Here is a 6,941-nt window from a genome sequence, read left to right on the forward strand (position 1 = left end):
TTAAAGTGCGGTGTTTAGTTTTGCAATTTGAAAAATGTTAGATGAAAGATGAATGTTAGATGAAAAATTCATAAACTTCTTTCCTTATTACAATTCGCCGACCATCATTTTTAAAGATATTTCTTGTTTCTTTCTGGTCTTGTGCGATTGTATCATGAAATACATTTTATATCATAAAAATAAAGGTAATGAGAATCTTACAGTCTGCATCCAGCGAATGCATATACTTAGACATATTCAAATATCGTTAAACTATTCCTGTTTTGAATGACGTAAATAATGCGCTAATAATTCAATAAAGGCAGGACGTGAAGTGGTTGCACACTTGGTTCAAGCGAGCGAAATGGTTGCAGACTTACAAAATGGCGGATATTTTCTAAAATCATCGCGTGTTCGCTTGTTTTTTTATCAGGTAAGTGGGTGTCTATGGTATTTAGAACTCTATGGATATGTGCATGCGTCACACTCGGTTTTGCGTTTCAACGTTCTAGATTTCGAATTTTCGAAGTTATTGAAGTTATAAAATGGCCATGTTCATGTTTTGATATTTGAATTGCGTATATATAAACATTTGGCTCTGCATATTTTAGGGATAGTGCTATACCCAAATAAATCTTGTTCAAGCTCTTTTTATGGTGCAAACTTGTACTTCAAGCAATTTCTGTTGCAAACTTTTTCTGAAAAATTAGTGTCAAACTCTCAGAGAATGTTTATTGTGTAACTCGTTACATTTCTTTTCTGTTTAGAGTCGTACATTTTTATAGCATCAAATGGCCCTTTGATATTTTAATATAACTTTTGATAAAAAACCTTATCATGTTTTCATGAAACCTGGTAGGATTAGGGTAAGTGTTCCTACATAATTTTAACATTTTCCCTGTTTATAAGATTCAGCTGTCTAGATTGCAAGCAGAAATAAAATTAAACTTTCGAAGATATTGTCTATAGGTACATTTTGTCTTTTGGATCTTGTCCAGCTATACACCCTATACAGACAACGACTTTAACATACAGTTGTTTTCTTTCAGATCTTTTCAGGTCTAGATGCTATGAACATCAGACGCTATTATGACCCGAGAGCATGAACATGAATCTTCATTAGTTGAACAAACTACGCTAACACGTACATCAGAAATAACCGTTAGGTAAGTGTTATTAGTATCAAAGACAGTTTGTAAAATTTCGTAAAAAAAACAAAGAAAAATATCAAACAGGGAATGCCACGCACCAAAAACGTAGCCTCCTCAAAACGAAAACCTCCAGCACGCAGACGCGTGCACCACACACACACACACACACACACACACACACACACACTCAAAGCCAACACATAAGGACAAAACGAACAACACACACGCACAAGCCTATTCTTATTTTCTATTCCTATTCTGAACCAACAATTTTAGCAACCTAAAGTCAGATACATTTTTTGCGTAATATTATATTAAACACAAGCAATGTTGGTTACCAACGAGTAATGAAAAGTAAATTAATTGCAGTGCCATAATACAGAAGACATACAAGTATTGCTACATAAATGAATGGCAAGGACAAACACTGAAATGCCGTTTGCTTGCAAAATTTATTTTAATTGTTAGAAACAAAACAAAAGCGTCAGTGTATAATGTTGCATGTTCAGTTTTGTATATTATATTAATTTTGCATTACAGTGCAATATATTACAACAAGAGCTGTCGGAGGACAGCAACGCTCGACTATTCAACAGCCTTGTCAATTGAATGAATACAAGTTGAAAAAGGGGCATAATTTTGTAAAATGCAAAGTAGAGGTATTGAACCTCTGTACTGCATGTCATATCATGACAGTGAACAAGTGTGTGAAGTTTCAATCCTTTCCAATTTGTGGATACTGAGATACCAGCTTACATACAAAAACTTAACAAAAAAGTGCTAAGTCAAAGGGGCATAATTTTGTAAAAATGCCAAGTAGAGTTATGGGACCTTCACAGTGCATGTTAGATCATGACAGTGAACAAGTGTGTGAAGTTTCAATCCATTCCAATTAGTGGATACTGAGATATCAGATTACATACAAATATTTAACCAAAAACTGCTAAGTCGAAAAAGGGGCATAATTTTGAAAAAAAAGAGAGTAGAGTTATGGGACTTGCTTAGTGCATGTCAAATCATGATAGTGAAGAAGTATGTGAAGTTTCAATCCATTCCCATTAGTAACTACTGAGATACCAGCTTACATACAAAACCTTAACCAAAAATTTCTAAGTCGAAAAAGGGGCATAATTTTGTAAAAAAGCAAAATAGAGTTATGGAACCTGTGCAATGTAGATCAGTTCATCACAGTGAATAAGTGTGTGAAGTTTCAATCCATTCCCACAAGTGGTTACTGAGTTACCAGCTTACATACAAAACCTTAACCAAAAATTTCTAAGTCGAAAAAGGGGCATAATTTTGTAAAAAAGCAAAATAGAGTTATGGAACCTGTGCAATGTAAGTCAGTTTGTCACAGTCAATAAGTGTGTGAAGTTTCAATCCATTCCCACAAGTGGTTACTGAGATACCAGCTTACATACAAAACCTTAACCAAAATCGGGACGCGGACGCGGACGCAGACGCCGACGCCGACGCCGACGCATGGGCGAGTGCAATAGCTCACTATTCTATGAATAGTCGAGCTAAAAATTACTAGTGTTACTTTTTATTGCAGAGATCACGAGTTTAACCGAAGGAAAGGAAGCGTACCAAAGTATGGAACATTAAGAAAATTGAATGATATACCAAGAGGTGTTCGACCAGTTAAATCACATTACAGAGCTGACGAGTCCACTAAGACTATATTTTGAGCGAACTCACAAAGTAAAATAAGCGCAACAGTTACGCTGTATACAGTGGATTGAAATTGATAAATTATAACAAGAAAATGTTCGACTGCGATTAAATCAGTCTTCTCTGAAAATTAACAAACATAATTACGATGTTTTCTGTTGATTGCCACCACAAATTTAAATGCCAACTCTACTGTTTTCAATTTTGCCGTAATAAAATTGCTTGTGTCCAAGATTACATCCTTTTGGATACCGTACAACTTGGGTTTTGCCTTTTCCGAAGTTGTATGTGGTACTTCTTCTTTCTGTTTAAAACCATTCAATTTTCCAATCATAATCTTTAAACGACAAAATTAAGCACGTGATAAAATGATGGGAACTACATTCATGTTTCAGCAGATGTCAACTGTAACATAGATGAGTTAAACATTTTATCTCAGTTTTACTCTCATTGTACAGCGTCTATGTGTTTTAGTGTTAGTATCGAATTATTTATTGTTTTGATACACAGCAGTATGACTCATAAGATATTCAAAGACGACGATTTATGTTTCAGAAACAAAATATGAACTATGCCGCATGTCCGTAAAGGGGTATTTTACATGTATCTTATCACCAACACTCAATAGCCTTGTGTCGTATTATGATCATGTTATATCGACACAAGATTGCGCAGGTGGATAAACAACTACTATAACTTCTAATGAGATCAAAACATTTTACATCATAATCATATCTGAAGACTGGGATATATTTTTGTACATTTAATCTAGAAATGAAACATAACGTATGCATTTATATCATTATGTTATTTCATCACTGTTGTATATAAATGTGTTTTTTTCTATCAAAACTACATGTACTAATATTTTACGAAAAACAGCTTTTATGAACAAATCATGTATCCTGGTAGTTTGTTGTTTCACGTGACGACAAATGACGTTGAAGCACAAACCGTGAACGGAATTTCTTTTCGCAAATACCACATTCCAGAGGAGAATTCCCATCGCTGTCTCAGTCTTGCATTTTTGCCTGAAAAATAAATTCAACAAGGAAATACAATACTGTAGATTTCAGACCGATTGAAATTAAAACACAAGTTTGCTATATATTAATTTGATTATACTATTTCTTTAATGTAAAATATCTTTAACAAATTTTCTGTCAATTATAAATACAGGTCAATGGAGATGGGAACTTAGAATTGAGACGAGAACTTGTTAGATTACACGGTTTGCATTAAGTAATTTCTTGGGCAAGATACACACAAGGCTAGTGCTCACCATAGCAAAACATTGACCATATTATTTCACTATCTTCCAAAATTACAAAAAGCTAAAAATAAGCCCCTGTTTGTGCCCAAACCTCGTTATACGTGATTAGAAATAGAATTATGAAATTTCGCGCTATCTGCTGCAACTAGAGGAAATTTATGATTTGCCTCTTCAACTAGTTGCACAATAAACATTCTCTGAGAGTTGGACACTATTTTTCCAGAAAAAAATTGCAACAGAAATTACTTGAAGTATAAGTTTGCAACAAAAACTAGCTTGAACAAGATTTATTTGGGTATAGCATTATCCCTAAAACGTGCAGAGCCAAACGTTTATAGAATTCTTCACAATTAGTTGTTTTGTCTCGTTTAAGGGCCCCACAAAAGGCTAGTTTGATCAATAGAATGTTAAAAAACGGCAAGAAACGACGCATTTCAAATATCAAAACATGGACATGGTCATTTTATAACTTCAATAACTTCGAGAATTCGAAATCTACAACGCTGAAACGCAAAACCGAGTGTGACGTAGACATAGAACTGATGCATGGACATATTCATAGAGTTCAAAATACCATAGAATCCCACTTACCTGATAAAAAAACAAGCGAACACGCGATGATTTCAGGAAATATCCGCCATTTTGTAAGTTTGCAACCATTTCGCTCGCTTGAACCAAGTCTGCAACCACTTCACGTCCTGTCCCTTGCAAAAGAAAAACATGAACGAAACAGACAAAAGGGAAATCGGATAAAAGCACACTGATGAAATTTGATCTAAACAATGATTCTGAAAAATGTCTCTTACGATATATAATTTTACTTTGAAATTACTTACACGTTACCCAGTAAGTAAACACTGGGTTTTCCCCTACTTCCTTAACGAGAAAAACATGATAATAACCATGGTAACTTGCTTCCAGTTCGGGAAGTAAAATCATCCTTTTTTGACTTGTTTCATTCAAAAGAGGCGGTGCATAGGAATATACATGGTATCATAAAATGAACTAAATATATAACATAGTAGTCTTGAGAAATATACCTAAATTTCAACCATTCAATTTTTTTTACTTAATTTCAAAATTGGAAGCTTAACTTATTTAACGGAAAGCTCATTGACATGATATGATTTATATAACTGAAATGCTTGTCTTTCACAGAGTGCTAAAATTACACACACACACACACACACACACACACACACACACCCACACACACACAAATATTGATAAAACCCATTTTAACTGAATGCAATTCATTGTAAATATACATGTATTTCCCGATTTGGAAGTTACGTTTCCTTTTCAGGAAGCTTTGAAATTAAGCAATATAGAAGTTAAAATTTGTCAAGATATTAAAACTGAACGGTAGAAATATAGATAAAGTATCTAAGTTAAAGTGGCATATTTCTTTTAATGACACCATGTATACTTTTATGCACCGGGCCTTTTAATGACAACAAGTCAAAAAATAACAATTTTGCTTCGCGAACGGGAAACAATTTACTAGTATTATATTTATTAACACGTTTCCCGTTCGTGAAGAAGAGAAAAAAACTAAATTGATTTCCCGACGGGAAGTTTCCCATACTGTTACCTGATTGAACTATTTTGTCATAATACAACTTGAATTGTAATAATAAAAGAAATATAACTTGTCAGAACTGAGTTTGCATGGAGATCAAGTACAAGTCCACAAACTGTATTTAAAATGATACTTTTTGTTCAAGGTCGATAAATTCCATAGCAAGAATTTGATATTTCTTGTTATTGCCTTAAACTTTGGATGGCATGATATATGTTTCATTCATAACTTGTTATTCACAGATACTGCAGAATTATAATGAGAGCGCCCAGTCTACAGATGTCAAATATATGCAAAACAGCATTGCTTTAATAAACGACCTCATGCAGAAAACTGCTGCGACAGCATTAATAAAAGATGCAGATGTCATATACGGTATCTGCTATAACAACATTAGGAATAATGTACTGTGGCAATTTTTCACTTCCATGTTGAAATTCTTTTGAGATGTTGTTTTTTCTTCTCCAGTAGGTAATGAATTTAGCTAGGCTTCTAATGAAGGTAATTGAATGCATTAATGAACAAGCGTATGTATATACCAATGTGTCTCTAACTGTTCCGACGAAGATAAGCGTATGAGTTATTTTATATATTGTGTCCGTCAAAACAGTTTTCTGAGACAAAGTTAAATATATTGTTGGAAAGCGGCAGTACACATGACTCAGGTACCCCATTGTTATTTTTGAATATCTTTCTTTTGTATATTTGAACATGGTATGTATGGAGTCTTGTATGCCGAACAGAGTCCTGTCTACGGAGGACTTTTTATTTAAAACCTTTTAAAGTTCACCAACGAGGGTGTATTTGGTATGCAAAGTAACTCTGATTATCTTGTATTATTATAACATTAAATCATAATGCTGTGTACAGCTGCAGATATTCACAAAAGTAAATTTTAATTCCATATATTGTACCGCACAATAATTATGTCCGTATATTTTGGTGAAATTATAAGGGGAGCGATGCCAACAAATGGCCTTTTGGTGTTTTACGTTTTTTATCGATATGCCAAATAAGAATGTTGCGCACGAAGTTGTCACAGACTTAGCTGTTATCTATTAATGATTAGATATTATAAATGAATTAGGATGAACATAATAAACGCTAATTATTTGTGAAATTCTGCCTGTCTGAATTGCTCTAGAAAAAATGACTGGATGGAAAAAGGCATAGTGTCTAAACGTCGATAAAATATTTGTTTTCATATACCAAGATGAATACAAATTCTGTAAAAATATTTGCGTTTGTAAGTAGAAACGAGTGTACAGGAAACAAATGTGTT

The 6,941-nt window shown here is 33.7% G+C and overlaps 1 long non-coding RNA gene across 1 annotated transcript; it reads left to right on the top strand.

Annotated features, from left to right (window-relative positions):
• Nucleotides 1-302: 302 nt before the first annotated feature.
• LOC123545752 (uncharacterized) lies at nt 303-2,890 on the top strand. The gene is made up of 3 exons (XR_006685433.2): nt 303-412; nt 1,029-1,145; nt 2,686-2,890. It is a non-coding gene; the product is annotated as an uncharacterized LOC123545752 (long non-coding RNA).
• The last annotated feature ends 4,051 nt before the right edge of the window (nt 2,891-6,941 follow it).

Source organism: Mercenaria mercenaria, chromosome 1 (genome assembly GCF_021730395.1).
Source record: "Mercenaria mercenaria strain notata chromosome 1, MADL_Memer_1, whole genome shotgun sequence".
In the NCBI taxonomy this organism is placed as follows: Eukaryota; Metazoa; Mollusca; class Bivalvia; order Venerida; family Veneridae; genus Mercenaria; species Mercenaria mercenaria.